Here is a 14,534-nt window from a genome sequence, read left to right as displayed (position 1 = left end):
GCAGCTTTGGAAACCCAGTGGAGGGTCAGCTGTGAGCTGTTCCAACTTCCTATAAATATCTTTTTCTCTGTGTTGTTCCTCTCTCAGGAACATACACTCACTCCTCTCAAATTCTTTTAGCTGCTATTGTCAATTTGAACCCCTATCTCATTACTGAGGAGTCACAACCAGCTGATCTTCCAGTGGGTTTTCAGAGGCTGTAAATCTCATGGAAGGAATGTGCCTATGTGAAGTTCTTGTGAAGTACTGCCTTTGGGTCAGCACCAAGCCCCGCCTTACACTAGTCACCAGAGTTCACAGATAGTTTTTAAAAGATGGTAATGCACAAAGGAGACATTCTTTACTAGTTAATCTCAACAAGTGTTGCATTTTAAAAACACTTAACATTTAATGTCTAATGATGATCTATCTCAGAGCAAATAGTTTTAAGTGTTCATTGAGGATGAATTCCATGGCAATTTAAAATTCTGTTCTGCATTGCTCCCCTGTTTGCCTAGAATTCCTCCATAGAACCTTTGATCAAAATGTTCAGAATTGGTAGCTGTACAACTTCCAATTCTTCTGTAGAGAAGAAATCTTTAAACTTTCTTTGATTCTACAACCTGTATAAAAGCAACTCTCCACCGACCTTGCTCTGTCCAGGTGATTCAAGATGTGTTCAATACTTCTCTCCATTGACCATAGTATATATTCCTGGACCCAGACCGGAGGGAGTCTTGTAAATCTGCATATCACAAAGTGTATCAACAAAATAGAAGTGATGATAAAATAATAGGAAGCAAACCAGTAGGAAGAGAAATTTAGTAAGGAGTCAGCTATCTTTGGGAGATAAAACAGTCTCAGGTATCTTACCCTAAATCTTCACAGAATTTTTCAGCACAGAAGACTAAAGGGCAGAAATAACTGACAGATTAAAGAGAATTTACTCACTCTATCAGATCTGCATCCATTGAGCCCCTCCTGAGTCTTTCTTTGCAGTACAGATCTAGAAGTAAAAAAATCTATTGTTGTTGTTGTTATGTGCCATCGAGTCGATTGTGACTCATAGCAGCCCTATCTACAGCAGCCCTAAACCCTGCTCTCTGCCTTGCTGATCTTATTGTCTCCAACACCCCCATCCCCATTACCCCCCAGTGATGGAATCAGTCCATCTCATTGTGGTTCTTCCTGTCCTGTGCTGTCTTTCCACTCTCCCAAGCATGACGTCCCACTCCAAGGACTGGTGCCCCCTTGCAAGATGTCCAAATTATGTGAGAGGAAGCTTCAGAATCCTTGCCTCCAAGAGCAGTCTGGCTTCACTGTCTCCAGGACGAACTTCTTTGTTCTTCTAGCAGTTCATGGTATATATATTCAATACTCTTCTCCAGCACCAAAGCTCAAAGGCATCAATTCTCCTTCTATTAGCATTGTGAATTATTGACATCACCTAATCCAACTCCCTTTACTTTGCAAATAAGAAGACAGACGTGAAGTCATGTCCAAAAAAAATGTCACGGTTCAACCTTAATCCACTTAGTTTGCTTTGTCCATTAAACATGATATGCCTCACACTTAGCCCACAACTCAAGTGGTTTATTTTAAAATTATTATTTTATGTTTAAGGTTTAATTTGTATTGTTCTTTAGGTAGTCCTGTGACTCACAGTGACATGAAGAATGTTTCTGAATCTTGCCCTCCTGTGCCATCCTTGTGACCTCGCATATGCTCAAGCCCATTGCTACAGGCATTGTGTCAATCATGTTGTTGAGATTTAGTGTGGTTTGTTTTTCATCATAGACACCAGATAGACCTTTAACAGGTTGACCAGACATTGTATTAAACAGCATTTAAAAAATAAGTTGTATTATGTTGCCTTCATCATATCATGGATTGAAAAATATAATCATGATAATAGGGGGTTGGATTTGGCAGGAAAAGTTTGTAACGGAACTCTTTTCCTCCTTTCCTGAATAGGGGGAAGTCTATTTAGTGTATTTGATGGGGCAAGAGAGCAAAAGGCTCGGAAACTTTCCTCCCCAAATTCCTGAAGAGTCTCCACTTATGTTGTGGTTTCTGTTTCTTCCCTAGGTTTTGGGCTTTGTGAAAAAGGAAATAAAGGATGCATGGCATCCTTAATTATGGAATGGTTTCCATCTCTTTGGAATAATAAATGCTAAAAAAGAATAAGCATGATTTAATGGAAATCCTCTTCTTGGACCTCCTTCTACCTGCTGTGTAAAGCAGGTGTACAGCCGCCTCTGGGGGAATTAAAGTATAAAAGACTGGATCCTGCTCACCTGTGAGTTTCTGGGATGTTTTCAGCGTACGGTGCTGTGAGATCTAGAGACACACAAAAGGAAGTAATATCAGGTTGTATTCTTGGTTAGACACCTTATGGACAGCACATCTATCTTATCCTATGAAAACAAATAGTTATATCGTTTACATCTATAATTATAGTAAACGCTAGCAGGTGTGGTATAATGAATTTAACTTTACTCAAATCATTTGAACTTTGTCATTGGTTCCTAAGAGATTACTTATTTCCCCAGAAACCTTACATATATTAAATATGAGAACTCCATATAATATTAATCCTTTCCTGAGGGTTCAGGTCATAATCCTAAAGTGACTTATAGACAGGACATAGTCAGGCCAGACAAACCCACTGCATAATATCAACCTTAAGATAGTGACCTGCATGAGGAGGAGGGCAGAGAAGTTTTTCTTTTGTCAATCCATGGGGTATTTCATACACTTCTCCAATAATTTCAGATTGCTTGGCCCCACAATCAACACTCTGGCACCAGCAGTCAGGAAATCAAAAGATGAATCACACTTGGAAAATCTGCAGACAGAGACCTCTACAGAGTACTAAGAAGCAATGATATCAGTCTAGAGACTAAGGTACACCTAATCCTAGCCTTCGCATTACTTGCTATGCATCAGAGAGCTGTGGTGTTGCAGAAGAGTCTTGAACATATACCATGGACCACCAAGAAAATAAATATGCCTTGGAGAGAGTGAAATCAAGTTTCTCTTTGGAGGCTGAGATTTTGAAACTCCATCTCACATACTTTGGGACACCATGCTCAAAAGGGTGGAGGGACAGAGCAAGAGAGGGTGACCCCAGATGAGATGGGTTGGTACAGTAACTGGGGCAATGGGGTTGGTGTGTCAGAATCAGTGAGATTGGGTAAGGACATGACAGGCTTCAGAGCTGTACATAGGGTCGCTATGAGTCACAGGTGACTCAACGGCACATAACAACAACAACATTATAGCCTCCGGATATTAAAAGCAATAATATTCCAAGTAGAGGTTCTAACAGTGGCACAAATCAAGTTACAGAGGGAAGGTAGTTCTTAAAATATTAAATCTTCTACAGTCAGTGGTTTATTCATTGTAAAAATAATTAATATATACACGGACCTTATCTGATGGACTGCATAGAAATCAGAAAGAATTGTTGGAGAATCTCATTATCAGCAGTCAAAACCAGACCATGTGATGATTGTGGAACAGCCCATCAATTACTCACATGCAAGTTCAAATTGAAGCCGAAGAAAATGAAAACAAGTCCACAAGAACCAAAATATGACTTTGAATCTATCCTACCTGATTTAAAAACCATCTCAAGAGTAGGTTTGAAGCATTGAATACTAACGAAGACCAGGTGAATTATGTTAAACTAGTGGCCTGCTGGACTTATTGCAGACTTTGAACTTCTCAATCTCCAAAACTGCAACCACAACCAACTTTTGACTTGTCAGACATGAGGTATGGACTCATTAGCATCCCCAGATGTTTCTCTTTTGAAGTCTGACTTACAGTCCTGAGCCTGGCCAGCCTCTGTAAGTACATGACCTATTTCCTTGAAATAAATCTATGGTTCTCTGTCTTGTCATGTGATTTAAAGCCCCTGAAAATGTGCTAGATGGTTAATTATGAGTCCGTTCTGACTCAGCGTCATACAATTTATAAACATATAGAGATATAGTGATACTCAGAGATGCATAGATACACTAAAGCTTCACTGATTTTGCTTATCCAGAGAGCACAGCCTGAAATGCCTAGGTAAATATCCTAGTGATCTCATAGAACTGTCATGAGCAGATGTGAGCTCGCCTCTATGAATCTGAATACTTCTGTCACCAATGACAACCCTGTGAGTCGTTTCTGACTCCACAACAATGATGGGGGGACAATCTGGAGAAAGATGGGGTTGTTTCCTTGCAGACAGCAGCAATGGAGACTATCGGGGAGTTCCATCCACTCCATCCTGCACAAGGAGTAGGAATTGACCAGATGGCCATTCATGACTTTTACCAAAAAAGTAAGAGTAGATAGAGATTGAAATATGATGAAAGGAAAGGGACTAGGCTTCTAGAAGAAATGTAAAAGAATACCTTTATGGCTAAAGATTTTTTAGCCTGGGGGAAAAGAATTAATTGGAAAAGAAGTTCATTGCAGTCAAGAAAATGTGCTCAAGACAACATTGGGTGAAAAGGCACTGGCCAGTGTGGAGGAAATCCTGTTCAACAACTTGCCTTATGAGCATGTGTTGTCACAAATACATACAATTGCCAAAATCCATTATGCTTTGCAAAAGAAACTAGACTCAAAGGAATAGATACTGTGTACTCTGTGTTACACAAGATTCCAGGCAGAGAAATCCTGAGCATTGTGATCTGTTAGGGGATCAACTCAGCAACCACTCCCCAAATCTGACACATTGTCATCAAATTGATTGTGACTGGCATCCCCCCAGTGTGAGGAAATGGCTTCATCTTTCTCTCAACAGCAACTCCAAGGATTTACTAGGAAATTTAGGGGACTGTGAGTTTCTTTGGGAGTCCTAGGCGTGTGGTAGCTCGACTCGCAGGCTGCTGACTGTGAGGCGTGTGAGCTCAGGTCCTCCCGTGCACAGCCTCAGGAACCTGCTGCAGGGTCGCCTCTGAGCCAGTTCTGGCTCCATGTGATGAGCTGGAGTTTGGGTTGGTTTTTATTTTTTGTTTTTGTTTTGTTTTGTTTTCAATTTATTATTCATGTCGATGAAAATTTACAGAGACTTTGGATTTCCATTCATTCATTGTTACACTTTTCTCCTCTCCCAACCCTCCCCCCGAGTACACTACCCTCTTGGGAAAGTAAAAGAAAAATTCTTTCATTGTTTTACAAACCCTCCCCCAGGTCCATTCCACTATGCAGCCTTCGCTCTGGACTCCCATCATGACAAAAATACCTAATCACATAGTCCTTTTAAACAGTTTTCTCCCTCATCTGTTTCAATGCAGTATACATTATTGAATCCATTTTTCTCAGTCTCCCTCCCACCCCGAGGTCAGTCCTGTTTTACAACAGTGGCACCATGCAGTATTTGTCCTTTTATGACTGAGATACCTCACTCAGCATAATGGCTTCCAGGGTCACCCATTTTGAATAATATTGCATGAGTTCCTCATTTTTCAATTCAGCGTAGTATTCCATTGTGTGAATATACCACAGCTTCTCTATCCATTCGTTTGTTGATGGAGGAGTTTGGTTTTTAAAATACATTCTCAACAACAACAAAGGGGATAGGCCAAACCAATTCCTGGGGAGGGAGTGGTGTTGGCTTAGATGTAAGGAATCGTGCTGCCGATGGCAAGGCCCCAATCCACCGGCTACTCTGTGAGAGAAAGATGGGCCCTGAATACCCGCTGGAGGTTCAGCTATGGCTCAGTTCCAACTCAAGCGTTCACAACAACAGTCCTTAAGATGTTCCTCAAGTACTTAAACTTTTAAGCAGCTCCATGGCAAACAACACTCAAGGATGACAAAAATGTGTTTGTTGATAAAAACCATTTAACTCTCAGAAAAAAATGTGAGAAAATAGGTTCATTATTTCATGTGGCAGACTGACCTACTGAGAAATTTACACCAGGATTTCTTTTTATTGATAGATATTTCTTAGGGGAAAAATGTACATCTATCTACATTTCTTTGTGTGTGGTTCAAATCTACGAGCTGCTCTGTGGTAGAAAGATGGGCAATCTCTTCCCATGAAATTTTCTACGTTTACCACAAAGCATTCAGGCCACAGGAACAGCTTAACACTGGTTCTTCTAATCCACTGTTATGTGTAATTTAAAAAACTGTCAAAAACCTACTTTAAATCCCTGGAGAGATTACGCTGAATTGTGTCACAAGGAGAGCACTGATGGTTAGTGTTCTAGGGACGGAGAGGGGGGAACTTGTTGAGCCTGGGAACCCAGGTGAAGCTGCAGATGATCCTGGGGGGGGGGTCCCTGAGCTGGACGGAATGTCATCCTTCTTTCTGCTGCTCTTAGAGCACAGATGTGATTTGGGGGTTCAGCAAATGTTTTGTCAGGCAGTATTCTTGTCAGATTCAGTTGAGTATGACTCTTTGTGACCCTGTGAACAGCAGATTTGAGCCCTGTCCTGTGCTGTGCCGTGCACATCATCTCCAACACACTGGAGCCCATTGTTGCAGTCACTGTGTTAATCCAACTCATTGGGGATCTTCCTGTCTTTCGCTGACCCACCATCTTTCTAAACATTATTTCCCTTTCCAAGAAACAGTCCCTCCTAATAACATGCCCAGAGTATGGGAAAACCTGGTGTTGTTTTATACAGGCAAGTATATATGTTCTTAAGCTGGAAAAAAATTTGGTGGAGACCAAGTAATTATTGTTGATTCTGAGTTACAGGGACCCTGAGAGACAGAGCAGAATTGTCCCCAAAGTGTGTACACGGCCATAATCCTTACAGAAGCTGATTGCCATGTGGCAGTGGTGGTTGAGTGGCTAAGGTGTTGAACTTGAAATCCAATGTGGTCTCCTCGTGCAAGTTCAAATCCTGCTCATTGCGGAAGTGGGAACCAGCGACCATACACATGGCAAACAGAAGCAGATTGCCTTGTTTTCCTTCCCTACAGCAGGTGGTGAGTTCGAAATTCCGACCTCCTGATGAGGAGCTGAGTGTAATCCTTCCAGAAGCAGATTGCCTTATTTTCCTCTCCTAGAGGTGTTTTGGAATTAGTAAGACTGTCTCACGACAAGGAAGGGTTCAGAGCTGCTGTACATAGGGTCGCTATACATCACAGGCAACTCAACGGCACATAACAATAAACTATACTGGTTGGTTTTTGCGTGTGTGTTTTTTTTTTGTTTTTTTTTTTTTTTCATTAAACCTCTTGTGTAGACTCAACAAGACCTCAAGGAGGGACTTTGTATTTAAAAGTTGGTTGTTATTCTATTTTTGAGGAACATTCTGCTAAATGGTATAGCTCTCTTCTGTCAATTTGCTGTGCTGAGGTAACCTGGGTTTGCTGTGGTCCTGAACTCTGTGCCATTGTGATGTCAAATGCCATAAAGATTACCCAGGGTGGACAGCGCTTGGTGGAGCTCCCAGTTTAAGACAGGATTGGAAGCAAGAGTGGCATCCATTTCCTAAGCAGCATGCCTCTGCAAACTCTATGAACTTCGATAAATGACGATAGTTATATAAAGGCACCGGGTCTTTTGTTCATAGAGTTGTGCTTGACTTGACAGCAATCAACAACAACAACAGAGTAGGTGGTGAGTTCGAAACTCCGATCTCTTGATGAGGAACTGGGTGCTTAATCCCTAAACCACCAGGGCTCGTTGGTGTCCAGTTAGGAGTCTACATTGTCCAGAATATGTAGTTCTAGTTATGACATTATGCTGGAGCAGGGTGGTATTTGAGAGACATTTCTCAGGGGGAAAAATCAAAAGGACTATGTGGCTAAATGTACAGAAGTTTCTATCTTCAAGATCTAGAATCGAGACTGGCATTGTCCAAGAAAATGTCTACAATAATTTAAATCTTTTCTATCTGCACAGTCCAAACTAATAGACACTAGACCTCTGGAGGCCTAGTGGTAAGAATCTATGCTGCAATCCCAAAGGCATTTGGTCTGACTTCACCAGCTGCTCAGAGGGAGAAGGATGGGCAGCCTCCTCCCTGTGCAATTTACTGCCTCTGAAAACCCTCTGGAGGGCCAGGTATGGGCCACTTCTGACTCAACACTCACAACAACAGTCACATTTGAGGACTTGAAATGTGAAGGTGAATGCAAACCATCAGAAATGGAGCACATTTGGGTGAGCACCTGGGTTCCCTACAGACCCTAGAGCTCCTAGGGATAGGATGATAATGTTCAGAATTCCCTCTTTGCATCTGAGGTCAAATCATGGAAGAGGAGCAAAGAAAATGCCAGTCCCTTCTATTTCTGTCTGCCTCACCTACAAAAATCCATCTTCACCCCAGTTTGCGCCTCCTCTTTTCCATACCTAAGAGGAGAGGTACCTAGGAACATGTGGGAGATGTGAGTTGTGGCAGCCGTGTCCTCTTTCCCTGTCCACTTCACGACTCTTATTCTTTTACTTACTCTCTGATTCTTCCCATCAGGAGTTTCTAGGTGGTGTACGTGTTGAACCCATTAGGCTACTGACTGAAAGGGTGGGCGCTCATGTCCTCCCAGAGCTACCTCAGAAAAAAGGATGGGTGATGGGCTTCCGAGACAAGGAGCCATCAACCATCCTCTGGAGCACAGTTCCTCGCTGACACACATGAGGGTGCCTTACATCAGAGTTCACTTGGTAACATTTGTTTTCTAAGAAGACATCAAGCACACTGACTCAATTCACCTTTCCCTCATAATTCAGCCAAATTTCTCCCACAGTCCACAATATAAGAATATATATGAATTTAGTAGTATAGAATAGCAAATATCAAGAAAAGGATGTATTACATACCTTGGAATTTGCTTTGGTTGCTGCTGACTTCCATCTCCGTTTCCCAGACACCACCACAGAAATCCCGAATATAATAATAATAAAACTAAAAAATCCTGGTAAGTTGCAATATGATGGCAATTGGGTAGCCAGCCAGCTTAACAGAGCCATTACTGGACCCAATGTGCTGCTCAGCTGGTGTGTTGTCTCCTTTTAAGCCTGGCATATGAAGGACATCACAATGGGCATTTTAAGGTAAAACTGACAGGGCCCAATCAATGAAATGGATTAACATTTACAGGGAAGTGACAAAGAGAGTACTGGGGGTTTCTATATGTCTTTCATATGGTCTCATCTGATGTTGACTATTTGTCACTTTGGAACATCTCTTAAAACTAAGAGATTATCACTGTAAATTCTAGACTTTATTTGTATCACACCAGTGGGTTGGTTGGTTGGTTTTTTACTGTATCATATTTTTACTATGTTATCTATAGTTTTCAGTCTATCACATGGACTTCCAAAAGAACAAACATATATATCGGAGAAAACACAAACAGAGTGCTCCTTGTAGGCAAAGTTGACAAAGCTTCCTCTCATATACTTTGAATATATGGCTCAGAGAAGCTATTTTTTGGAGAGAGATGTTATGCTTGGGAAAGTGAAAGGTAGATGGAAGGGAGGAAGATTCTCACAGTGACTGTAGCAAAGGGCTCAGACATTTAAGAGATGATGAGGATGGCACAGGATAAGACAGCATTCAGATCTGTTCATAGATGTGATCTCTTTGAGTCCTACTAGACTCTATGGCACCTAACAACAACAAAGTTTTCCTCTCATATAACTTAAGGTCCCTTCAAGATTTTATCAACAGGTTTGAAGATTATAATACATTGGGCTCTTGTGTCCAGAAGCCATAACAAGGTCTCTTCCTCACCTGCAGGACATTACAGCCACACATCTGCATATGGACTCAGGTCCCTGACTGAGGGTGGATCAGAAGACTGGCCACATCAATCCATATCTTCATCAACTACAGGAGCTTCTCCATCAAGTCCTAGGTGGGGTTCCCCATCATTAAATACCTTATGGCTAGGGTGAATAGAACAGACTTGTTTGAGCCTTCTTAGTATTAGGGACCAGAGGAAGAGTTCATCTGCCCACTCAAGCTCCTATGGTGCTGCCTTAAAATCTTTGTCTGAACTCCATCAATGTCCATTATATTTCTCTCATTTATGAGAAACCACATAAAACTTCCCACCCTACTAGGGTAAATTATTTCCCCCATAGGCTCCCCCTGATTGCCTACAAATAATGCTGATGTTTTTTACATCTCTAATGTCCATATGAATAGACCTGACATGGTTGCACAAATTGTTGTTTTCCAGTTGTTATATGCCGTTGAGTTGCCTGTAATTCATAGTGACTTTATGTACAACATCTCTGAAGCCTGCCCTGTCCTGAGCCAATCTCACTGACTCCAACACACCTATCCGCATTGCTGTAGTTACTGTATTAATCCATCTCATTCAGGGTCTTTCTCTCCTGCTCTGTCCCTCCACCCTTTCGAGCATAATCAATTCTCTAAGGATCAGTCCCTCCTGGCCACATGCCCAAAGCATATGAGATGAAGCTTCAAAATCCTAGTCTCCAAGAGAAACTTGGTTTCACCCTCTCCAAGACAGACTGATTTGCTTTCTTGGTGGTCGATGGTATGTTCAAGACTCTTCTCCAGCACCACAACTTGAAAGCATCGATCATCTTCTTCTATCATCCTTAGTCATTGTCCTGCTCTCTGATGCAGAGCAAGTGATCGTGAAAACCATGGCCTGAATCAGATTCACCTTAGTTTCTAGACTGACTTTGTTGCTTTTCAGTACTCTAGAAAGGTCTCTGACAGCAGATTTACCTAATGCAATTTGTCCTTTGAATTCCTGATTGCTGGTGTCAAGAGTGTTGACTGTGGAGCCAAGCAAGCTGTAACTGTTAACAACTCCAATCTCTTCTCCATCCATCATGGTACTACCAGTTGGCCCAATGGTGAGAATCTGTCTTCTTTATGTTGAGCTTCAGTCCATATTGAAGACTACAGTCCTTGACCTTCTGCAGCAAGTGCTTCAAGTCCTCCTCAGTTTGAGCAAGCAAGGTTGTTTTCCAGTCAACAAGTTTATGAGGTGCCCATATTGGATGGGCTCTCCTGATTGCTGTACCTGCCATGGACTCTGTAAGGGGCATACTCAGTGGATGATTATCCTCAGCACCATAAAGCCATTCATTCCAGCATGGCTTGCATAAGCCGCATATCAGCTACTGTCTCTAGAGTGTTCCACATGTTATTTTGAAGAGAAACTGGGCAGTGTCCCTTCAAAGGGTACACAAATCTAATTACAGATTTATTAAATCTATCAAGCTGGTTTCCACCTCTGGTTTAATCTCTTGTGTAACTGAATCTTGTACTATAATTTGTGACTGTTGTCACGAGCCTTGAGCCTTAATTAATCACTCGTAGACATGTTACAAAAAGCCAATTGCTATTTATTAATCCATTCATTCATTCATAGTATAATGGGAAACATCCAGCCCTGGGAGCCTAAACTTGTCTCCGTCTCAGTTGCTCACAGCGACTTGGTGTGACCAAGGTCTTTGGCTCTGAAAAGAGCCTTTTTGTAGTGTTACATTTCTCCTCTTTGGTTGATTGCAGTGTCATCTGTTAGGCTCCCAGGGTTTATATACCTTGGACTTAGGGGGATACATTATGTTGAGGCAAGTGGAGCATCCTGGGACATGTTGGATAACAATATGGGTTTAACCAATCATATTCAACAGCAAGTTACATTTTCTTATCACGGGCTCACACATGTTGAGGCACGTGAGGGCCTATGGGCAAGTAGGGGGATGTTTGGGCATGTTTATATCAAATCAAACTGTTTCAATACACTTAATGTATTTTCACAGCATACTTTTATATTTTTACAGCAGACATATATTTTCACAGCAGACTTTATATTTTCACAGCAAACTTAAATATTTTTACAGCAGATTTATATCACTCATAGTAGACTTCTATAATAAGTTGTGGGTCTTGTATTATCCCAAACATACCTTTCCATTCTGCATTATTTAGAAACAAAGATGTTGCCCTAAACATATTACTTTTACAGCCCATTTTAGTGGAGCTACCAATAACAGAATAGTCTACACACTGAAGAACATTCTCTATTTCATACTCCTTGGCTTCAATATTTTCTTGGTCCTGCCCATCGTCCACTCAGACTACTTTCTTGATTATCACAGATTGAGAAGTTTTTCTTTTACAGACAGACGCTGAGGTTAGTGGACCTAACTTTATCCTAGTAGGTCTTGATTTAGGACTGAATCAGCCACTTTTGTTTTTACATTCTTTTCCCGTGTATCTGCTGCTGTTACTGGTAATGGAAACCACTGAATTGTAAGTCTTGCTCTTTCTGTATCACTCTGTATTTCCATATATGCATACAGTTATCAAACCCTTAAGATTTAGGTACACTAACTCCATATCTCATGAATAGCCTTTTTTTTTGGTCCAACTGCCTGCAACACAACAGATGTGTTGCACCATGGGTGTTTCTTATCTCCTGCAGAAACCAAAGGTTTCTCCTTCTCTTATTTACCTTCATTTCTCCAAAGCCACATGCTAACAGTGAGTCTAGACCTTTCTGGCAACCCCCAACACTCTGACATGAATTAAAATTATAATTTGTTATCCAGACTAGGTAATGTGAGAAAGCTAAAATTGTCACCAGGTCTGTCTGTCACAGCACTTCTGGATACTTCAAATCTCTAGTGTTTGATGAGGTGAGTGCCTAACAGTTAAGATCATGCAGGAACTCCTTTCTAAGAATTAGTTTTACCTATTCCCTTTTGTGTCACTGTTGCTGAAAAGATACAATTTTTTTTTATTAAAATTACCCCCCAACAACCCAAAACCCAAAACTCAGCCTTATTTGAGAACTGACTCAGAGCTGAGTCTCCTATTGGCTTGCAAGGCTGTGCACAGGGGGAGATTACCCATCTCTTCCCTTAAGAGTTGACATCACTATTATGAGCTGACTTCACAATTAGCGGCCTGGTAATCTAACCACCACATTTTGAGTTGCTGTTGTGAATTAAAGGAGCCCTACTAGTGTGATTTGTTATGTACTGAAGTCCACAAAATATCAGCAATTCAAATCAACCAGCATCTCCTTGGGATTGAAAGATGAAACAGTTCCCTCATATTGGTAGGACACCATAGTCACAATCAACTTGATGAAAAGGAAGTAGATTTGGGGAGTAGTTATTGATTTGTTCCTATAAATGATTGGCAAAAGAGGCCAGACACAAAAGAATATATAATGTATGATTCATCTTTTTTTCATAAGATACAAGACAGGGAAAATACTTGAACACTGTGATCTTGGATCAAAGATTTTGAGATTTATTCAACACATGTTCTTAAAGGCAGGTTATTGAAAATAAGTTCCTCCACTCTAGTTTGCCTTTTCACCCAATGTTGTCTTTGTGAATAGATGTTTTTAACTTTTTCTCTCAACATATATCTATATTTAATCTGTCTCAATTTACTTTTTATGTAAAAGTCATTATCCATGGCCATCAAGTCAAGTCTTACTCATTGTAAAGGACAGAAGAGAACGGTGTGACAAGGTTTCCAAGGCTGTAACATTTAAGCATGCAAACTCCCACATAGTGCCTCTCAACTCTCATTGTTGTAGAGTCAGAAACAAAACCAATGAAGCTTTTGTATGTCTATCTTTACTCTGTCATTTGTCATCTATCTTAAACTACCTCATTGTTGATCCTCCAGTAAGTCTTCAGAGGCTTTAAATCACACATACAAGAGAGACAAGAGACAGAGAAACAAAGACATGTTTATTTCAAAGAAACTGCTCATGTTCTTCCTGAGGCTGGCAAGCATTGGGTCAATTCTGACTCCATAGTACATAACACCACACATCTGTTCACATTACCTTTATTAGATCTATTAGTTACATAGGTGTCATAGGCTGCACTCACTGGAGAAGCAAAATCAATGAATTGTTTTGTGTTTCTATCTATGTCTTTCTTTATAGTCTAGTGGTAAGAATTTGTTACCATTCCAAAGAAATGTTCAAATTCACCATGTGCATTGTGGGAGAAGGATGGGCGAGTTCCTCTGGATCAATTATCTGCCTCTAAAAACCTGGTGGAGAGTTAGCTATGAGTTGGTTCTGACTTGAAGGCAAGCAACAACATAGCTATATATATTGTGCACCATTGAGTCAGAATTGACATATAGCTGACCCTCTAGCAAGTTTTCAGGAGCTTTAAATTGTATGAGAGACAGAAACACATGGAGGGATTTATTTCTGAACAATAGCTCACATGCTTGGAGAGGCTGGCCAGTCCCAGACTGTAAGTCAGACCTCAAGAGAGAGGCACCGGGGAAGCAAATGAGTCTAAGATCTCATCAGATAAGCAAGTTACAGGCTGCTGGCTTTGGAGGCAGCACACTTCAGAGGCTGACAAGTCCAAAGATAGTTGTGTGAAAGCAGAGTTGCAGATGGCCAACTTTGGAGATTGATGAATTCAAATCTGTAAGAACAAAAGGCCATTAGTTCACATCTAGAGGCTACAAGCCAGATATTTCAATGCTGGTGTTGGAGAAGAATATTGAATATCCCATGTATTGTCAAAAGAACAAACATATCTGTCTTCCTCTGAGGTTGGTCAGTATCATGAGGCTGTTATCATGCAAGTCTTTCTGGCCTGAATAAG

At 41.0% G+C, this 14,534-nt stretch overlaps 1 pseudogene; it reads right to left on the bottom strand.

The window, feature by feature from the left end:
* Window positions 1–8,796, bottom strand: part of LOC102857578 — a 55,854-nt pseudogene extending 47,058 nt beyond the window's left edge.
* Window positions 8,797–14,534: the final 5,738 nt, after the last annotated feature.

This window comes from Elephantulus edwardii, unplaced genomic scaffold, assembly GCF_000299155.1.
Source record: "Elephantulus edwardii isolate Elephantulus edwardi_28Jun2011 unplaced genomic scaffold, EleEdw1.0 scaffold00009, whole genome shotgun sequence".
Lineage (NCBI taxonomy): Eukaryota > Metazoa > Chordata > Mammalia > Macroscelidea > Macroscelididae > Elephantulus > Elephantulus edwardii.
Note: the sequence above shows the minus strand (reverse complement) of the source record. Positions and strands in the feature narration are given on the sequence as shown.